This window comes from Akebia trifoliata, chromosome 10, assembly GCF_017979445.1.
Source record: "Akebia trifoliata isolate Shusen 1 chromosome 10, ASM1797944v1, whole genome shotgun sequence".
NCBI classification, from domain to species: domain Eukaryota; kingdom Viridiplantae; phylum Streptophyta; class Magnoliopsida; order Ranunculales; family Lardizabalaceae; genus Akebia; species Akebia trifoliata.
In genome coordinates, this window is record NC_141384.1 from 12,007,126 (window position 1) to 12,030,610 (window position 23,485).

Below are 23,485 nucleotides of genomic sequence, written 5' to 3' on the forward strand. Positions count from 1 at the left end.
CGACTGGACTTACGACTCCAACTAGGAGGTGGACGCTTGAGTTTGGGCGCAATGATAATCCTATATGACCCCATCAAAGGTAAATTTAGTCAATTTCAGTATTACCCTCTTGATAACATTTTAAGGAATCATTTCATTGAGGTTTGTGCACCAATCCATTAATTAATCCATTCACATAATGAACATTCACAGAAGAAATCAATATTCATTTGAAAGAAAAATAGCTTTATTGAAAATAATTGACAAATAAATGTTCTCATTAAAAACATCTTTCAACAAATATTTTTACATGGACGCTTGGCTTTGTCTTGACGGTCATCAGGATTGCTGTCAGGTTTGACCCTCTTGGCTCTAACAACTGGCTCTTTGAATTCTGCTGGTCCGTCTGGATACCCTAAGGTGCGCTTGTTCCAAGCTTTCTCAATGAGGTGTACTAACTTTTCAGTCAGAGGCTCGGGGGGAAAGAAAGCTTTGTGCTGAGGTAAGGATAACTCTGTAGGTACATCGTACTGTTCTGGGATTAGATTAGGATGGTAGAAAGATGTTTCTTCTAAACCAATCAGACGGACATAGTATGATCCTTTGGTTCCTAGAACAGGGGGATCAGTCATCCACCAAGGGCACCTAAAATCGATATGACAGGCGAGGCGAGAGTCTAACCATTTGCTCCAGGCTTTGACTGAATTGTGACGCACTAATAGGTTTCTCTTGGAAAAGTGTTCTGGCCCATATTTGAGGTTTGAGGGAACCTCTACGATTTTGAGACGGTCACAAAGCCACATATAGAGTAAGTGGGGGCTTCCTTTGAAGCTTTCTCGCTCACCATTTTTTATGGCATCTAAACCTGAGAAAGTTTCAGCTAGGATGAGAGGTACTGGGTTGGCTTTCCTTGAGAGTTGTGAGGCTATATCTATGAAGGACTCAGGGATAGTTTGGCCATCACTATTGGAAGTCAGCATGTATTGGGCTAGGATTCCTAGGCACAATCGATAATCTCTAGTAGCTCGCCAGGCTTCGGGTTTTACATTGATAGGGTGACTGCGAGAGCGATACGGGCCCATAGGGGTACTAAGTTCAATCTCCCGTCATTGACTAAGACTTTGGCTTCTTCCTTGGAAATGTTTAGTCCTGTGGCGAGTTCACCAGAATATCCGGTCTTCAATGAGGGCCTGACTAGAGGTCCTGAAGTGGATATCCTCATGATGCCGCAATAATCCTCGTGGGTGGGGCACAAATGCATATACCCCATATGGAATATATGAAGGTGGGGATTCCATCGCTTAGCCATAGCATGTAGGAGATTCCAGTCTATTTCAAACTCATGGAAGTAAAGAGCACTTCTCAACATGAATCTCCCAAAATTGATCTTCTCTACAGGGTGCATCCCTACAACGGTCGTTTTGACTAACTGTTCGATTGGATTGTCGCCTGCGACTAACATCCTGGTTTGACACAAAAGGGTATTTTAGTACTTTTCCAAGGTCCATGTAAAAATAGCAGTTTTTTATCTTCTTTTGGAAAATCTTGTTCTTATAGAAAATATTTTCTGGATGATATTTTTCTGGAAAATATTTTGTTTTGGAAAACATTTCTTCTGAAGAACACTTCTTTTTGGAAAATTATCTTTTCTGGAAAATTTTTTTTTTTGGAAAACATTTCTTCTAAATAGCACTTCTTTTAGAAAATAATTTTTTCTGGAAAATATTTTTTTCTGGAAAACATTTCTTCTAAAGAGCACTTCTTTTGAAAACAATCTTTTCTGGAAAAGATTTTCTTCCTGTAAATTATTTGAAATTTTGATTTCCATCTTCAATTTAAATGGCTCGGCCCACCATGATTGTTGGATCGGGATGGACTGGGTCATTATTATAAAAGAATGGATTCTTTATTGGGTCGGTGCACCCATTTTAATTTTCAAAAACAACATTTGATCCTTGAGGACAATCATACACTCTGATCTACACCATTCACATCACTCACATACCAATCAACAGGTTCCAATCAACAAACAACCCGGGAACACCCACGATAAGTTCGAGTCGTGACCTATTGGGAAGGTTTCTAGACTCTAAGCTTACTACGTGCAATGCATTTTTATCTGGCCACCCTTGCCCAAGCACACCTATATACCTTTCGATACGTGGTGACTTGGTTTGATATACCGTATAGGTGATAATCTAAAACCTCAATTCACTTCTCTGAAGCCAAAAACAGCCAGTTTGATCTCCAGTTGAGAGGTGGCGCACAATGCTGAGCAAGGGCCCACTTAAATACCTCTCGTCTAGAATAGACGTAGTCTATCCCCCTCGTACAGTAGGGTACAGCGGGGCAAGATCTGCTTAGGCACCAGTTTTGACCAAGAAGTGCAACTGATATACTTAGATTATCTTTTATACCTACGGGTACGAGTCAAGGGTTGTAGCTTTCATAAATGGTTTGGCATCCCACGAGGGGACCGACCACGTACTAGTACTACGTTGGCAATTGGGACATGTGACTGTGTGGCTTACAAATAGGTCAAAGGCTCAGGTCGCTCCAGCCTGGGTGCATCAATATATCTCTCAGAATCACCTGATCAGATGGTATTGATGCCCCCAGTTTGATATACCTTAAGGTACGTGACTGGAGTTGTGGGTTTCATGAATGACGTCGCATCTCCGAAGAGACCGGGCCACGCACTAGTGCCACGTTGGCTAAATGGGACGTGTAAGTGCTTAAAACAATAAACGTGCATGTGGTGTGTGCAAAACAAGGTGGGGTGTGCCCGGGGCCTTTTCCAAACAAATGGACCCATGGGCTCAATCAAACCAATCATACATTGGATTACATGAATATAAAAAAAAACATTCGAATCATGTGAATATTCAATCAAGATCAACACCATTCCAATCGCATAAGCACGTTAAGTATATCAAGCACACATATCCATGTTAGAATCAAATATTTAATCCGGCATTACTTCTTTATGTATTTCGATCAAGGGTTATTTCGGATGGCCCAAAATAATTCAGAATTTCAAAGCATAATGACTTGAGGATGACTGGATATATATTAAGATGGAGATTTTAAAATCAAATGCCCTTTTTTAAAATAAAACAAAAACAAAATCCTCAGCAAAAAAAACTAACCAATGAGTGGATTGTTGTTGACAAACCAACTTTTACTAGCGTCACCCCAATTTCCATGTACATCATTAAGGCGGCCTTAGAACAATTGGTGAGTCAATAACAATTCAAAAAGGAAACAAAATCATTCTCTATTTCATCGTTTGGGATAACATTTCGAGACATTATTACTATACCCAATATTTATTTACAACACGCCAATTATCTTTAAAGGCAAAGAATTGTTTACATTTAGATTGGTGTATTGTAAATAAACAATAGGTTGTTACCAATAATTCTCTAAAACTCCTCAACAAAGAGTACTAAAAATATTTAGGTTGTTGCCGACACCAACGATTTATTCAATTTTCCCCTTTTTAAAACCAACTCACTCCGATCATTGTCAACGCATGAGTCTTTTCTTGCACCATATTGCTGAACCCCTTTTTTTTTTAAAACACATTCTCGAGTTCAAAATAGTATGGAAGGATTTGCTTAAAAATGGCACTCATTGGAGTTCAAAACGGTATGTAATGGTTCGATTAAAAATTGCCTTTGAACGCAGCCCTTACTCGATGATCTTAACCAAAAAACAAATACATATGGTTCTGTTCTTCCTCCAATTCCTTGATCCACAAAGCCATCAAATTCTACCATTTTATGGAACAAATTTGCAGACAAATCGAACCTGCAAGAAGAGCTTTGGAAATAATGGCAGACTTTGCAAAATCTGGCCATTTCCTAAGGTTTCTTGCCGATCTGAATCGGCAAAAATCTGCATTTCTATAACAGCCACAAGAGGCATGGATGCTCACAAAAATAAACCTTCAAGATTAGGTTCAACGATTTCTGATTTCGCACCTCCAAGTCAGATGAAATCAGAAGTTTTCTTCGAGTGTTAACAGCCTTAAAACCGATTAGAATAAAAGGCTCGACTGGATTGAAGGAAAAAGCCGATCAGATTCTGTTGAAGACACACTGAACGCAGCTGAAAATCATTTAGAATAGAGGGTTCGACTGGATAGAGAGAGTAGGCCGATCGGTTTCTGTTGAAAATGCGAAGAACATGGCTGAAAACCGAGAAAAACGGAAGTTCAACTGGGTTGAGTGAACCAGCCGATCGGTCTCTGTTGGAAACACGACGGACATGGTTGAAAACTGATTAAAAAAAAGGTGTGAGGTCGAAAACAAACTCAAACGTCCACGCTTTGGACCGTTCGAGCTTCACAAATCGAAAAAAATGAGTTCGAACCCTTGAGGAGTCGATCTCTCTTCGTTGAGATCGACAGAACCAGCTGGGGAAGAAGATGGATCCTTTTTAAAACAAAATTATTTAAAAGGGGTGAAACAGAAATAATTAAAAGCTTTCTACTAACAGCAACCCAAAAACATTTGTTTATACTAAGCACACACCAACGAAAGTTTCTGCCGGCAGAATTTTTTTTTTTTGTTTCTTTCTCTCTTTGAAATTCTATAACAGCATGTCTCGCCTACTAAAAGAGATCGAATACCTACGTAATAAGCGGAAAAAAAAATAATTAATAAAAAAAAATTCTTTTTTTTTTTTTTTAAAGGAAAATGGTCAAATGTTAAATCAAGCACACACCCAAATTTTCAATCGAAATATACTTATATGTGTAAAAAAAAATCATGGTCCAAAAATCATTATCTCATCCTCAATAAAATTATTCCTTCGAAATCTCGCATTATCTAGGGTCATTCCGAATGACTTTCGATTGAACCATAAAAAAAAGATATACCGGATTAGGATATTAAAATTGAATCACATGATCTATAATTAAGCCAAAAGAATAGAGAAAAACATAAATAAATAAAACACAATAAACAAATAATCAACAAACTAAAAATCAAATAAAAAGGTCCTACTAGCGACGTATCCCATACTCGGGGCTTTTCAAGTTTAATCCTCAATGTCCCCAGTGGAGTCGCCACTGAAAGCGCCCTCGATCCGCGGGGTGCGCGGATCCGCTTTTGACCCTTGAGGTTTGGGAGTCGCCACCTAGTTATTGTGGTCTAGGAACCAAACTGACTCTAAAATAGATAAAAAGGAACTAATCTACTATAGAAATCTGAATCCGGAGATCACGTTACGGGGTTGGAAGGTGTTAGGCACCAACCCCGCCCGGCCAATACCGGTCTCTACTTATTTCAAATATAATTACATCGCTAATGATAAAACCTAGATAAAAAAATAATTAAAAAAAACCTTACCTTCGATCTGCAAAAGTATTATTCCCTCAGATCTGAAAACAGTTTCTTGTACCGTACTCCTTGCTTCGTTTTGTCTCCGGATCTGATTTCTGATCTCCGAGGCAAGGTGTCTCCTTCTTGGATCTGGATGCTTCGGATTTGTGATGGATTTTTGGGATGTTTTTGGGAGGTTTTTGGGTGATTTTTAGGCTAAAATCGGAGTAGGGGTGTTAGGGAAGGAGTTAAGGCTCCAAAATTAGGATTTTGGAGGGGTTGTGGAGGCTTCTTCACCTACTTTTCCTAGGGTTTTTTCTTTGATACGAAAATAGGGTGTGGAGGCTCCTATTTATAAAGTTTTTAGAAGTATTTAGGGTTTGATTAGGGTTTCTTTTAGGGTTTCAATTAGGGTTTTGACTTAGTCTTTAGGGTTTTAGGGTTTTGACTTTAGTCTTATGAGATTGACTTGATTAGTTTTAGATTAGGGTTTGGATTTAGGGTTTTGACCTTAGTCTTATGAGATTGACTTGATTAGTTTAGATTAGGGTTTTGATTTAGGGTTTTGACCTTAGTCTTATGAGATTGACTCGATTAGTACCTTGACTTCAGTCTTGCTTGATTGACTTTAATTTTGACTTCAGTTTCACTTGATTGACTTTAATACCTTGACTTCAGTCTTGCTTGATTTACTTTTAATTTTTGGAGAACCCCCTTCTATTATATCTTTAATTCTTTGGACCCCCAAATGGAGGGGTCCTTAAAGAAATATCCCACGAACCCTCAACAATTTTGCCTGAGAGTCTAATTAATCGATTTTTTAGGTTCAACTTTTTAAATTAATTTCATTGATTATTTAATATTTTTTTATTAATTTCAAATTTTTTAATTATGAAAATTGTGAAATTACCGTTTGTCCCTCGGAGAGGATTTTTTACGTTTTAAGTCGTTTTTCAATGTTCCATGATGTTTTGGAATCAGTTTTTAGTAAGGAATTCAATGGGAATGTTGGTTTTTGTCATTTATGAAGTTTTTTGTATGAAATGATCGGGAACTTTATGAGGGGTATTTTTGTAATTTTATCAAATTTTGTGAAAATTGGTGAAGTGGTTTACTTGGTTTCGATTTATTGTTTTATGTGTTTGAACGGATTTTCCTAAGCGTAATGTAGGCTCTAAGGTTGTTTTGAGGTTAGGGGTATTTTGGTAACTTAATCATTTTTAGTGATTTTTATCGTGAAGCTTCTTTTTGGTTTGTAAGATGATGATTTCTATGTTTCTGGGGTCGTATTTTCCTAGCGTAGCGTGGTTTCTAAGTTTTGTCAGTTCGAGATATCTCATCCGGATTTCTGAAACATATCTGGTAACAAAATAAAGCATTGGAATAGACATCCATCATTGGGAACCTTTGCGATCGGGTTGACGACTTGATTAATCAGGCGGATGCAAAAATGAGGTGTCTACACTATTACTGGCATATTAAAAACAAGCCATATCTATATTTTGATACAATCTTTAATGTGATTCAATCATTTTGAGTTAAAGAAAGGTCCGATCCATTGAATAGAATTGATCAGAAAAAGAAGTTCAGTTATCTCATTTGGACCGATTCTACTCAATGGGTTCAAAAAATGATAGATATTGATCTAAAAGATCAACTTACCAATCGGGCTAATAGGTTAGAAAGTGATTAATTAATACAACTTCTCAAGTACATTGATTGGGTTGGACCGATATTGCGGGTTCGATTTGAGCGGTGTGGATTGGTCCACCCACTTACCTTTTGGTTAGATTAAAGAAAGACAACCCGGGAGCACTTATGGTCGATTCGAGTCGTGGCCTAATGGGACCGCACCTAAGTTCTAGGTTTACTATATGATTGAGGCTAGGTTAGGACAAAGCTTAGAACACTTTAGCCCAAAACACCGATATACTGTCCCAGTTTTACCTGTTCAAATAGTACGTGGTGTTCTAGTTTGATATACCTGAAGGTACTGTACTGAAGTTATAGCGTTCACGGGCATCTCCCGTATCCCGAAGGACCAGGTTAGCTTAGATCCGACTACTAGGTTTATAAGGACATGACATGATAAAAATATGTGTATACATGCTCGTGAGTGTGTGCAAAGGGACAAAGTGTGTCCGAAACGTTTTCGTAAATATCCAACCATACAAATCAAATAATCCAATTATCAATCCAATCAACATAGATAAATAATTGAACATACCTAATCATATGCCAAGGAAAGAAAAGACAAAATCTAGCCTAATCTAAGAGTCTCTTTGAGTCAACTGAGAGGAAAAATTCAACCTAAGGATAGTCTTGGATCGGGTCAAGTTTAACCCTAAATATCCTTAGCGGAGTCGCCACTGAAATCGCCTCTACCCCCTCACTGTCATCCGCTAGATAGAGGATAGGGGTCCGGTCATGCAAATCGGGGATTTTTAAAGAATAAGGAGTCGCCACCTAGTTTAGGTCTAGGAACCAAAATTAACTCCAAATGGATATGGGTCGGTCCACGGATCAAAGAGATGGATAAGGGGTCAGCTTACGGGTTTCGGAAGGTGTTAGGCACCAAACCCGTCCGATCGAAAAGATTGGTCTCTACTACGATCCAAAACTAACCTATGGTCAATACTCAAAGACTAAATGTCAATCTAGGGTCCAATCATCATCATCGATTTATGTCGGGTTTGTCAAATAAATCTTATGGTTACATAGATTCTCGAATTTCGCATAAAGGAATCTCATGATTTAATAAGGCTTACGTGACACCAAAAATTAATGGATCAATTCGGTCATATTTAGAATATTACGAAATCGATTTCAATGCCATTTATACAAAATTAATGAGTTGACTCACATGCCCCAATTTCGTAAGAAAATTCAATTTTAAATTTTCACTATACACAAAATCAGTGAATCAATTCGACAATTTTGATTGAAGAAATTTTAATTTTTTAATTGTCACGTGCATCAAAATTAGTGAATTAACCCATGCATTTTTAATCAACGAAATTTGATTTTTTTTTGTTGTGTCGTCACGTGTACCAAAAATCAGTGAATTGACTCAATTTATTAATTAAAGAATCTTGATTTTTTTTAGAATCGCCACATGTATTAAATTGGTGAGTTAACCCATATGCCCAATTTATAAAAAAAATCAATTCAAATTTCCAATGTCCCCAAAATCAGTGAGTCGACTCGCAATTTTTATTGAGAAAATCGATTTTTATTTTTATCTTTTGTGTACACCATTAATTTTTATTGAGTAGATTAATATCAACATTAATGAGTTGACCCAACAACATCAAAAAGTGACGAATCGACCCGATAAATATTAACACCCAATGAGCCGGTCCATCAACTTGATATATGTGAATTGATTCAATCGATCCATTAATTAAAAAAAAATATGGGCGAATCGATACACTAATATTTCGGAAACTTGAAGATTGTCATTAGTGCCACGTATACCCCAAAAATCAATAAATTAATTCGGATGCATAAAAATTCTAAGTCTATCGAAATAAAAATAAAAAAAATAATAAACTAAAATAAAATAAAATAAAAGAATTTGGATAAACGATATTCCCCTAATTCTATCAATATATAAAAGATGCACTATGAAAAACAAGGAGAAAATGAGAATTCAAAATAAAATAAATTGAGGATGGATTTACCTATTGAACCGTAAACAACAAATTAACTCCTTCAGATATAACCCGAAGGCCTGTGAGTACTCATAGATGTGGAAACACGAGAGCCGAGGGCAGAGAGAGAGGCGTTGTGGCAACATCGTGAAGAGGTTGGACAGTAGAAATGGTTGTGTTGCTGTGATGTGAATGAGATGAGGAAGGTGGTGGCTATAGGAGGATGACTATGGAGGCAGCAAAGAAGACGTTTTTTTTTTTTGCTAGTTTTTCTTGGCAGCCCACATAAAATGTTTTTCTAATGGTGGCTCTCCTTGATGTTTTTTATGGTGATTCACCAAGAAAATGTGAAAGAAGGAGAGATGGGAGAAATGAGAAGGAGGGGAGAGAAAGTCAAAAAATGAGGGAGTTGCAAGTTTTAATGGCAGCCAACAAAAATATTTTTTTTTATGGCTGCTGGTTTTTCTTGGCAGCCCACAGAAAACGTTTTTCTAATGGTGGCTGTCTTTCATGTTTTTTATGGTGATTCACCAAGAAAATGTGAAAGAATAAGAGATGGGAGAGATGAGAAAGAGGGGAGAGAAGGTCGAAAAATGAGAGAGTTGCAGGTTTTAATGGCAGCCAACAAAAATGGTTTTTTTTTATGGTTACTAGTTTTTTTTCTTTAATGGAAGACAGCCAAAACGTTTTTTTCTTTATGTTATATCCTTCCCCTCTTTTATGGTGGTTTCTCTATGAAACATGAGAGAGAGGGAGAGAGGGGGGAGATATCGCAGTAGTTATGGGAGAGTTGTGTGGGTTGTTATGGATAGATGGGATAGAGGAGATGGAACCTAGTTGTTGTCCAACGTAGGGGTCATGACAGCAATTGGAGAAGGGAGAAGAAAAGGAGTTAAAGACGTGGGGGGTTAATGGGAGAGATCAAGAAAGAGAGAGTGAAGAGCGTGGGTCGTTATAGAAGGGGTTGGAGAAGCAGAAGAAGAAGTCGTTGGGGAAAAAGAAAGAATCCACTTCTTTATTTTTTGTTCTCCTTTTTTTTTTTTTTTTGGGAGAATGTGGGATGGTGATCCCACGCTACTCGTACTACGATAGCCTACAGTCGTTGAGTTGTGATTAGTTGATGAATTTTATTTTGGATTTTAAATTTTGAATTTATTTTTAATCCAATTTTGAATTGATTTTCAATTGGTTGATTTCGATTAAAGTTTTAAATTAAAATTGAATTTCTGTTTGATTTTAAATTTTAATTGTTTAATTAATTTCAATTTGATTTTAAATTTGATTTGAATTTTGATTTTATTATTGGTTGTTGGTCGATCTTATTTTGATTGGTTGATCGATTCGATTTAATTTTACTTTTTTTAATTGGTTGAATGATTTTCAACTTGATTTTAAATTTTATTTTGATTTTGTATTTTAATTGGTTTCTTGATTTTTAATTTAAACTTAATTTTTATTTTGTATTTTAATTGAAATTTAATTTGATTTTCGATTTTAAATTGTTGTTAAATTTTGAATTTTAATTTGATCTTGGTTAAATTTTAATTTAATTTTCAATTTGAATTTTATTTTGATTCTTGGTTTAAATTTTATTTGAATTTTAAATTGGTTCCTATGGTTGAATTTTAGTTTGATTTCGATTCGAATTTTATTTTCCTTGAGATCAAGGTTTCTATGTTAAAGTTGGATATTGGAGGCATTTTGGTCATTTTTATGAATTTTTCTAAATTTCTTTGTTTTCATCGATTTGGGTCTCGTTAGACTCGAAATCACATTCTGAGTGTAATGGAGGTACTTTCGAGATTCTTCGGGGGTCCAAAATTTATGAGAGGCATTTTTGTTATTTTGATGATTTTTTACAGATTTTTACGAATTTCTCTGTTTTCATCGATTTGGGTCCTGTTAGACTCGAAATCACATTCTGAGTGCAATAGAGGTACTCTTGAGATTTTTTAGAGGTTCAAAATTTATGAGGGATATTTTCGTCATTTTTGTGATTTTTACAAATTTTTATGAATTTTAACATGAGGTTTCTTTCAGTCCCTGTGTAGTTATTTCTAAGTCTCGAGATTGTAATTTCTTAGCGTAGTGTGGTCTCTAAGTTATCGCTTTGTGTAACGAACCTATGCGTACGTGCCTACTAAGTTGAGCATAAGATGTAGCGATCCTAAGTGTGCGTAACTTTCTATGTTGAATCGTGACGAGTAGGGGGGATGAAAAAACTAAAAACGGAAGGAATCAAGTAGTACTCACGAGCCTTCGAGTTCTTTTATGCTCATCATTAGGAATCCATAACTAATGAATTATCGAATTAGGCAGATGCAAAAATGGGGTGTCTACACCTTCCAAAGAATTTATGCAATTTTTTCCTTAAGATTTACAAATTAACACAAACTATAGAAGAAGAGCTATACGATTGAAAAATAGAATTATTCAATATTTAAATATAGACTAACTTTCCCTACTAACGAATTGGACCCAAATTGTCCCACAAGTTCTTGAAAATTCTCAAATAGCCTATAGACACCCCCACATAACTTGACAAACTGTTAAACCCAGAACCTTATTATTAGATCTTCTTCTTAAAGTTTAATAGATTCAAAGGCTCTTTTGCTTGTAGAGTTGTCAAAAAGGTGATACCATCTTTGAGTTCCTGCTTGATGGAGAACACAATTTTTTATACCAAGAAAGCATCTCATACTCCTGCCACAAAAAATTAACAATTCACCCATCGACTAGGTAACGTAAGGATGAAGATGACTAGTCTACCCCTCTTTACTATCCAATATATAATAATACAGAAGTACAAATTTTCAAAGATAAAATGTATAGAAAATATGAGAAAAATTTAAGAGCTAATGATAGAGAACAATATAACCATATTAATCAATTTAAGCAATTATTTAGATGGACTTAACTAGAGACTATTTTTACCATCAATTACAAACATTAAAATAAGTATATGTACATTAATATACATATAAAAAAATGTTATGATGATAACTATCAAAACAAGATAACTACAACACCACCTCTCATTTGCTTTATATTCTATTAGTAAGTTGGATACTAGATTAGAGGATTAAAAAATACCTTTTAGGATGCACATGCTCCGATATTAATCCTTATGGTTCTTCTTGGATGACATATCTTCCAAATGCCTCAGTTGTTGCATCTAAAATTGAATATGATTTAATGCACAACCTCTAAATCCATTAACATGTCCTATCGACCTATATATCCCTGGTCTCATTGTCACTTGCCTTCGAAAATAAAATAAATTTTCATATTTGCCTGTTTTGGAACTTGCCATTATAATAAATAATACGAGTCATATAAAATGCATTCCTGTCTACATTCTGACTTGAATATATACAAAGTATTTCACTTGACTCTCTAAAAGATTTGTATACCAAGCAACACCTTCATATCGATATCCACTTTTCAATATCAATATCAAAAGGTTAACCATACATTAAAATATCATGTCTTAGGCTTTTGGGTTATTATTAACTCACTTATCAATGTCTATTGAAAATAATTAGCCATGATATCCCACAAAGGATTTGAATCTCAAATAATACATGTAAGTATCCAATTAAAAAAAATAATGAAAACATGAAAATTGAATAACTTATAGAGAAGAACTTCAAAAATGATGTTTGCAAGGGAGCCAATATATAATCTCTCTTATTTATTATATAAGTTTGTATTTATGTAACAAGTAATTCTTTAATCCCTGAATTTGTACTCATAGATGCATGAAGATTACACTCAAACTAAATCACCTAATTTAAAAATCTCCCTTCAAAAATAGGGAGATCGAGAGGAAATGAAATTTTTATTTCTTATGGATGATTTTTTGTATGTTTTCCAAATTTTACAAACAGGGTTCTAGACTTTTCAATAGATTAAGATGGCTATATAGATGGTTGATAGGATGACTATGAAGATGGCCAAGAAGATGGCTATGTAGAGGATTACTGTGTTGATGGAAAATGGATCATTCCTTAGAAGAGACGTTCCAACTGATATGAACGTCGATGAATCACAATGTGACAAAGGTATTCTATAAAATCAAAGACTACGTATTATATTAAACTTTATAAAATATATTCTAATCTAATGTTAGAAGGATCATTTGACAATGTATAAAATACATTATGATATAATGTCAAAATGATCCTTCTAACATTATATAAAATACATTCTGAATTCATGTCAGAAGATCCTTCTGACATTGAATATTTTCATTGTATTCAAGTTTCTATAAGATCAAGTGTATATAGAAATCCTTTTGCAATAAGTAGTTTTTTTTATGAATTTAATACAAATCTAAAAGACTTCAACCGGATCAAATAGGTTGTATCAAACGTAAAAATAAATTAATATTTTCAATTCTAATATACATATATTGGTACAAATACAAGTGAGTGTCTATTTTATTATTTCTATCAATATATTTAATATTTGTACATATGTTGAATATCCCTAACATCTTCTAATTATAACATTATTTTCATATTATATTGTGTTTAGATTTAGATGGTTCGGATACAGATGACAGGTAGACTTGTCACAAATTTGTAGGAGCCAACGTTCTAGGGTTAAATATCCCTAAGAGACTAAGTAATTGATTGAAATGTACAAAGAGATCCTATTTGAGAAATGATGCTCTTTTTATTGTAACTGAGATGTCTATATGAATCCTTTTGATATTAGAAATTGAATTTTTTCATGAGCGATTACATGTTTTAGTAAATTTATCTGTTTCAATTTTATAAAATAAAATTCATAAAATTTGGATAGTTGAATCAATGTGTCACAGATGTCAAGTCAAGTCATTCACTTAGATTTAGAATCAAATGTCACAGATGTTATTTCAAGTCATTCAAGATTTTTTTTCATTCAAAAATTGACAAAAAAATCAATGTGTCACAGATGTCAAATCAAGTCATTATCTTTTTTTTTTTTTTCTATGTATTGAATAACATTAGGCTTCACAATAACCGAGCCTAAGAGTCTATAAATAGAAATATATTTTTATCCAAAAAATACCAACACCTTCAAAGTTATTTTTACAAAAGAAAATGAGTTCTAACATGGCAAATGTGCAATCACAAGTTATTGTTAAAGTTAAATCATTGGATGAATCGAACAAGGTTGATGAGCTCAAACTTGATTACTACGAGCTTACGACCAATGTAGATCTTATCAAATCAACTAATAATAACTTGAAGGCTAGGAATTATTTGGGCAAGATTTACTCGATAACGATTAGAAATTAAGGTGTATGATGAGAAGTCTGTGTATATTTATTCCGAAAAAGATAGGAAAATATATGAGTAGAGAGAACCTAGACAAATACAAAAGAGCAATTAATAGGATGTATAATGAAAATATATGGATGTATATCTGAAAAAATAAACAACAAATTTTGGGATTTAATTATGCGAAATATCCAAATGTGAACTTTGACTTCACAAATGAGGTCTTAGATAGTAACGATATTTGCTCTCCATACTATATGAAAGACGACATTAACCAAGATTGTAGTACCTAGTGTGTTTGTAAGAGGATGTATGAGCATGGTCGTTGATGTGGATGTTTTTGCTATTTCTATGTTTAAATATGGAGTGTGAGTTTCTATTTTTAGTAATAAAAGTGGTTGAGTACTCTTCAAATACATTTTCACTAACACGACCCAACCAATGAAATCAAATTTATTAAATAACTTACTTCAATTGTTGTAATTAAGTATTATTTATCATTGTTAATAAGGTGACAGTGACAATGCAAACTTGGAACCCAAATTTAAATCCGAGTTTATTTATATATGAAAGGTACATGACAATGTCATAGCCATGAAAAAGTGGTGGGATACAAATCATTTAAAAAAAAATTTAATATGGTTTATAGAGATAAATATCTCTTCTAGTAACTCAAGAATTGTGTAAAACAGAGGGTGGACGTATCAATATTTCAATTTCTTTTTTATAAATGAAATCATCTCGACCCTTTTTTTAAATAGTGAATAGGAGTCCGATTGGTAAATTGGAGATTTTCTAAGAATTAGGAGTTGCCACCTAATTTAGGTCTAGGAATCATAAATAACTCCAAAATGGATCGGGTTGATCCATGAGTAAGAGAAATGGGTAAGGGGTCAGATTACGGGTTTCGAAAGGTATTAGGAATCGAATCCGCCCGATCGAAATGATCGGTCTCTACTACGATCCCAAACTATCCTATGGTCAACATACAAAGACTAAAGTCAAATTAATTGGTTAAATCATCCTAGGGTCAAAGATCCAATCATCATCAATTTATTCCAAGTTAACAAAAAATCATCATCATCAATTTCTATGAGTCGGCCAACCAATCTTATTGCTTAGATAAAAAAAAATGTCTTAAATCACATTAGGAATTTAGAAAAATCACGATTTTTGATTAATTTAGTTAAGTCTACATGGCACACATCAACAAATCGATTTGTGAGTTAATTCGAAATCCAATGAGTAAAAATTGATATGTTAATTCATTGTCTAAATTTTATGAGTGAAAAAATCCTTTTAACTCTCCCATGCATACAAAAATTAGTAAGTCAACTTACCTAAGTAAAAAAATTTGGTATATTCCTCCACTCAAAAATCAATGAGTTACCTCGACTCAAATCTTATGAAAATTTACATATTAAAAATCGAAAGTAGTAGATTGGATCAGCTATGTACATACACACTTATCTATATTATGGAACATTGATCTCCGAACAACGAATGACCTTGTTCGAAAGGAAATCAATGATCTAAATGGACAAGTCGATGCCCCAATTTATTTTTATTGATATCACATGCTAATTCACATAAAATAATAATGAATGCTCAAAACAAGACCTACATCCCTCCAACCATTAAAGAATCATTAGAGACTCTTCCCTACATTCCATATATATTAAAATTGTGGAGAGATATTAATAAAGAAAGAAAACAACCCACCTAACTCACTGATCATTTGAATGATGCACTAGATATTCGTTTACACTAAAATGGAAATGAGAAGAATGTAGTTGTTGAACTCAATTCTTTAGAATAACAGATTATTGAGAAAGCCTGAAAAAGACATAAAAAAGGAGCTATGGGAATAATTGAAAAGGAAGAGAGAGGGATTGGGGATGATGGTCATGAGTGGCTGTTGTTGTGAGGATTGTGATGGCTTGAATGAGATAAGAAGATGGTGGTTTAATGAAGTTGTTATAAGCATTGATGGAGTTGGGGCTACTATGTTTGATGAGGAGGATGGGACTTCAAGTGGATCGAAGAAGCAAATGACAGAAAAAGGAGAAGAAGATGGTGTGGCTATGGAAGTTAAACCAAGAGAGGATGAATGGGGTTGTTATGCCTTAGATAGAGATGATGGTGGTGACGTTGGGCAAGAAAATGTGACCTGCTGGTTACATGGAGAAGATGAAGACAGATGGCTCTTGGAGTGAAGAAGAAAGAAGGCTGAAAGAAATTCAATAAAAAGGGAAAAAGTCTGATAAAAGAATAGATGGAGAAGGTTTGCTAGAAGGGGAAAGAGAGAGCTTCTTTTTTTTCTCTTTCTTTTAATTTTGTCCAAAATGTGAGAAAGTCCTCCTCTTTTCTTTTTTTTACTCTCTCTCTACATAATTTTTTCATTTTTTGCTTGCTGTCGTGTGTGAGTTGTGAGAGAAAAAGTTGAGAAGAGAAGCCCTCGTTTTGAAGGGTGAGAAGTAGCTTTTTTTATAGGTGTTTTCAAGTTTTCTTTTTTTAGTAACTTTCTCTTTTTTTCTTTATTTATTGATTCTTCCTTTTGTTTATTTCTTTTTTTAATGAACCAAATAGAGATTTTCTCTTTCTATTTGAGTTATAAACAAAAAAAGAAAGAGAGTATGTTCCCATGCTTGGTGACTCATGTCGTTCCCATAACTCAATGTTGGCTAGGTTCGCCGATTGGTTGATAAGTTGGAATTTTGATTCAATTGATTAATCTGTTGTTCGATTAAATTTTAATCAACCTATGATTGGTTGATTGAACATTAATTTGAATTTGATTGATTGATTAAATTTTAATTTTAATTTTAATGGGTCAATTAAGCTTTGATTTGAATTTGATTGATCGATTAAATTTTAATTTCGATTTAATTGATCGATTAAATTTTAATTTCAATTTGATTGAGCAATTAGATTTTAACTTAAATTTGATTGGTCAATTAAATTTTAATTTCAATTTAATTGGTCAATTAAATTTTAATTTCAATTTGATCGACTAAATTTTAGTTTAAATGTCGATTAAATTTTGGTTTGAATGTTGATTGATTGGATTTTAAATTTTCAAGTTCGTCATTCCACTGAAGTTAAAAATTTTTATTTCGATTTTCTTAAGAATTAAGGTCTCTATGTACAAGTCGAATATCGAGGGGCGCTTCAATCATTTTGTGATTTTTCATAAATTTCTTTGTTTTCGTCGATTTGGGTCCCGTTAGACTCGAAATTATATTCTAAAGGTAATAAAGGTACTTTCGAAACTTTTCGGAGGTCCAAAATTCATGAGGGGTATTTTTGTCATTTTAATATTTTTTTGTAGATTTTTACAAATCTTGGTGTGAGATTTCTTTCAGTCCCAACGTGATTATTTCTAAGTCTTAAGGTCATATTTTTCTAGTATAACGAGGTCTCTAAGTTATCGAAATATGTAGCGAACTTAAGCATATATGTTTACTAAATTGAGTGTATGTTATAACAATCCTAAGCGTGTGTAAATTCTATGTTGCGTGACAAGAAGAAAAGAGAGAGTGGAATTAGAAGGACTGGGAGGAAAATAGAGGAAATTAGAAGGTCTTTCACAAGCTTTCGAATTCTCTACGTTCATCATTAGGAATCTACAACAACTGGGTGACAAATCGCTAAGTCAGACAGATGCAAAAATGGAGTATCTATAATAAATAACATTTATAGAAACATCTCACTGAATATTTTTTTACTTTTTTAGGGGGTAAGACATCTACTTATATCATTCACAACCATTTTAAATAATAAGGAGTTGACATTGCTCAATTACAATTTTAAAGGTTTGTTCATAATAACATAATTTGCATAAAAAATCTATGTAAGATAACATCATATTACATAAAAAACTAATAACATAACTACTAATAAAACCATACTAATACCAACCAAAACACAAGACAACCTACAAACCTTTGATTTGTCATTTTTCTTCTAAAATAAATCTACTAAAAAAAATTGATTTCACCACGAACTTGATCGTTAAGAAAGTGTTTCTCAACATTTTTCAAGGTCTTAAATGACTTATAACATGCTCTACGATAACCATCGACATACCTATGATACTCTTTTCAAGTAGAGTATATTCCTGACTTACATCCAATGAATACGACATAGTATTTAACTATCAAAATATACTTATACAACAATGTTTAAAATTTAAACCATCAAAATATACATGGACATAGTAATAAGTTCATGTTTGCAAAAGACATACAAGTTATTGTTCATAATCTAATAAAATGATGGACCATCATAATCCAACTGATTGTTTAAACATGTTCATAATATAATAAAATCATTCGAAATCATAGACTTAAGTGATTATTTAGACATATTCATTGACTAAAAAACATATAAATCTGTTTAAACATGTTTATTGACCAAAAAGTAGATGTTCAGCCATTTGAAAATTCTTAAATATTTCATTCTCTGGACACTTGAATACAATGAATAAATACAATGTTAGAAGGATATTTTTGACATTGAATTCATAAAAAAAATTAATTATATCAAAATGATTTATATGAACACCTCAAGTACGATACAAAAATCAATATTTCTCAAAAAGAATCTCTTTGTACATTTAATCTTATAAACACTTGAATACAATTATTTGAATATAATGTCAGAAGGATCTTTTTTACATAAATTCAAAATGTATTTTATACAATATCAGAAAGCTCCTTTTGACATTAGATCAGAATGTATTTTATACAATATCAAAAGGATTTTTTTGACATTAAATTAGAATTTATTTTATAAAATTTAATATAATACATTATCTTTGGTTTTATAAAATACTTTTGTCACATTGTGGTTTATCGACGAACATATAACTTGAAACGTCTCTTTTAAAGAATGATCCATCTTCCATCAATACAACCATCCTCACAATTATCCTCTCAGCCATCCTATGAATCATCCTCTCAATCATCTTAATCTATTAAAAAACTTAGAATCATGTTTATAAAATTTGAAAACATACAAAAAATCATCCATAAAAAATACAAATTCAATTTCCTCTCGATTTCCTTATTTATCAGATCTAGTTCCCCAAAAATGGAATTTGGGATTTAAATTAGATTTTAGAAGGACCCTTTTGACTTTGCATTCATAAAAAAGATAAGTTTTATTAAAAGAATTCGTATGAATACCTCAAGTACATTAACAAAATCAATATTTCTCAAAATGATCTCTTTATGCATTTCATCCTATGTACACTTGAATACAATTTTTTGAATATAATATCATAAGGATCTTTTTTTCATTATATCATAATGTATTTTATACAATGTCAAATGCATCCTTTTAACATTAGATCAGAATGCATTTTATATATAGAATGTTAGAATGACCTTTTTGACATTGAATTCATAAAAAAAACCAATCTTTTGATATTAGATCAGAATGTATTTTATACAAATGACAAAAATAAGATTTTATAATTGTGCAAAAATATTCATAATTATTTTTTGAGTAGAAGCCAACCACAATTATAAAGCGGGAGGGTACACACATTTCCTACAATTGTAGCCACGATGACCATAATTTCCATATCGATAATATAAGTGCTTCTTGGATTGGCTTTTAAACTTGTTCTTCTTTAGCCTATAGGGTTGAATTACTACATTTGGAGGGGATACGATCACATCATCACATCTAATAGTTCATTGACTTTCATCAATCGTAAGATTGATGAAATCCTTATATGTTTCTCAATATCGATCAACTATGAAGTAATCCTCTGAAAAATCATAAAGTGACATTTTTCCTTACTTGATAACAAAAATGACATGAAGGCATGGGAAATCAAGGTGGTCATAATGATAACATGTGCAACTCAAATTTCCCAGATCAACAACATATTTATTTTTAAGCACATCAACCTCGTAAATATGCATTCCAATCTGACGAACATCCATATAATTTAATGGACTGTCAAATCTTTTAATTTCACGTAGAGCAAAATGAATCAATTGATCATTGAATGTTTTGCATTCTTCAAACCACTCAAAAAAATGGTCAAACAACTCAATATGTGTTGTATGAATAAGTGTTGTAATCGAAAGTTCCATTTCTAACTTTAGAACTTTTTTTATACATTCAAATATGTTCGTGGTCATCATGTGATATCATTTGGCAGAAAAGTAACCTCTAGTCTATTTGTTCTGATCGATAGCACTTAATCATTTGTAATATTCGGGTTGAGCGTCACGCAACCCAAGCATCCGTATTCAAATGCTGAAATGTTATATATCTTTCCCATCATCCAGATATTCTATTTAGCAACGTTGTCCTTGAATTCACATAGGAAGTTATGACATACGTGTCTTAAATAAAACCCATGGATAATGTTAGGAAATACAAGACGGAAACTCTTTAGAACGCTTGGGTGATGATCAAATATCAATACAAACTGACTTTCAATTCCAATAACCCTATCTCTGATGATTCAAAAAAATCATGACCATGAATCAATATTTTCATTCTCAACGACTTCAAAGGCTATTGCGAATGACTATGTTATTACCATCCATGTCAATTACAATTAAGAGTTGGCCATGATATTTACATTTTAAGTGAACTGCATCAATCGATATGATGTCTCTTATGTTATTTCTGTAACTCTTAATACAAGGACCAAAAGCCTAAAAAAATCTCATAAACCTATCTTCCTCTTTACATACAAGTATATTGACGACATCAGGTTCAACACGCATTAACTCTGCACAATATGATGGTAATTTACAATATGACTCATCCCATGAACCAACTAATTCTGATATAGCAAACACTTTTGCCCTCCACATCTTACAATATGAAATTGTAGCATCACAATGTTTTTTATATATGTGAAAATTTGAGCAGGTGTCATACTGGGATATTCCTTCAAAATGGTCTTCACTCGAACTGCAATCCAACGACTACTGGCCAGCCTATGGTCACGACCACATGTTGGTAATGCACAGGTATGATTGGAGATTAACTTCTTTATTTTAAAAGTTGGAACCTCGCGGAGTTTAGTAGCATGAATGTGCCAATGACAACTTTGGACATCATACTTGACTGAGATCGCGGTGTGACAAGTCCTTATAGGTTTAATCTAAAAGTTTGACAACATCGCAAACTCCTTCAAAGCTACTTGAAACAAAAATTTTGACCCATAAGTATTTCCAACTTTTAATTATATCTATCCTCTAGAATAATTTTCAAGAGAAAACTCAAGAAATTCATCATCGAAATATGGGCTATCGTATATTTTATTATAATCTTTTCCCCACATATTGTCAGATTCAACATCATCTGATCCTTTATCAGAATCCAATCCCATGTCTACGCTGCAACTAAAGTCCTCTCTTGGGTCAAAACTCTTGTATGAACTATTTTGTAAGACTTTTTCTACGGATGAAATACATGATTCAAATAATTTTTTTTCTACTAGAATAAACACCCTCATCCATATCAACATCCCCTCTATCAAACAAACAATTTGTTGTAGAAGGAAAATTGTACCTGAACATAGACATGCCAAATTTATAAACTTTTCTAAGATGATTAATTGAAAAAAACAACAAGAATGGACATACATAGGGGTTGAACATCCTGAAACATCTATGTGTAGGTCTGGATTGGGGGGATCTGAATTTGGAATATTTCGATGTGCAGGTGGATAAATTAAACTCCCAACTTTACCATAAACTTGACAACATGAATACAAAAATCAAGGAAAAAATATATATAAATTTTAAGGTTTGAATTACCTCTATCGTATGCCTAATTTCATATACAAACCTAATAGGTGATGAATCTGGAACTCGTCTAATATCACCACATCTTTTGGTTGGATTTGTTGAAATATGATCATCTTGACCATTTCTTTGTAAATGTGATTGGAAGAATAATTAGAGATGAATTGATATAATTAAGACTAGAATCAATTCTTAACTTAAAATAAAATTAAAGAAAAAGCAAATCTAGTTGAACATCTTTATATTCTCAACAACTTCGAAGGGACCACACTCAGTTCTAACGTTTTTTTCCTTCTGCATATGTAATTGTAAATCATTTGTATCAACCACAAATAAAATATAACAAATAAATTTTTTACTGTGATAGATACGAGTTCATGAAGTTCCATAACTATTTTCAAATATATTCTATGCATGCATATGGTTGGTATCATTTTCTATTTCAACAAGGCATCAACATTTTGTGATGAAAACATATATGGTTTGGGAATCTTCCGGTACTCCAAAGAACAGCTCTTTAACATTTGCATCGTTTTCTATATCTATCTCAACGAATGGAGGGGTAATTCTATACAAATATTTTAACTTCAAAACAATCGCATCTCGACTACATGCGGTGACTTCATACATCATGTCAGTTAGTATTTTAAATGAAATATCATGTACAACATATTTATTTTTGCATTTACCACTATACTTAAACCTGTTAAATGGGTTTACGATCTCTCCACCGTGAAAGCAAATCAACAAAATCTTTTTTTTTATCCATTTATTAAATTCTCCCTACGCATGGTATTTTCATACTAAGAGTGAGATTATTTGTTACCAAATGGGAAATCTGTAAAATACATGGATAAAATATTACACATTTTACGAACTTTTAAGACGCAATACATCGAACATATTAAATGCAAAACGATAATCAAATTCTAAGACACTAATAGTTGCAGTTCTAACTCACGAGAAAAATATCATAAAAATATATCATCCAAAATTTTACAAAATTTCAATAATTTAATTTCAATAAAACTAAATAATGAAAAAATATCATTGTATTTCTTTAAATATTAAAAAATCTAATGCAATTCTAAAGAACCAAGAATTCCTTTCATGGATGAACTTATTCAAACATAAAACCCTAACAAATCCAAAAATTAGTCATTAATTCTTATAATGATGAAATTTCCATCGATCTTAAACCTTCCAAAAATCAAAATCCTAATTATACCTAATCCAATTTACAATCTAGGGTTCGAATATCCCAAAACACATACACAAATAGTTTCCATTCAAGTTTCTAACGATCTCCACAATAGAGAGAGAGAGAGAGAGAGAGAGAGAGAGGTTGCATACCTGAACTTCGATTCTTTCGAGCTCTGCAACTTATTCGATGGAAAACGTAAATAGAAATAATAAGAAGATAAATATGTGAAAGAGGAGAGGAGGATTTTTTTAGTAATTTCAATGAA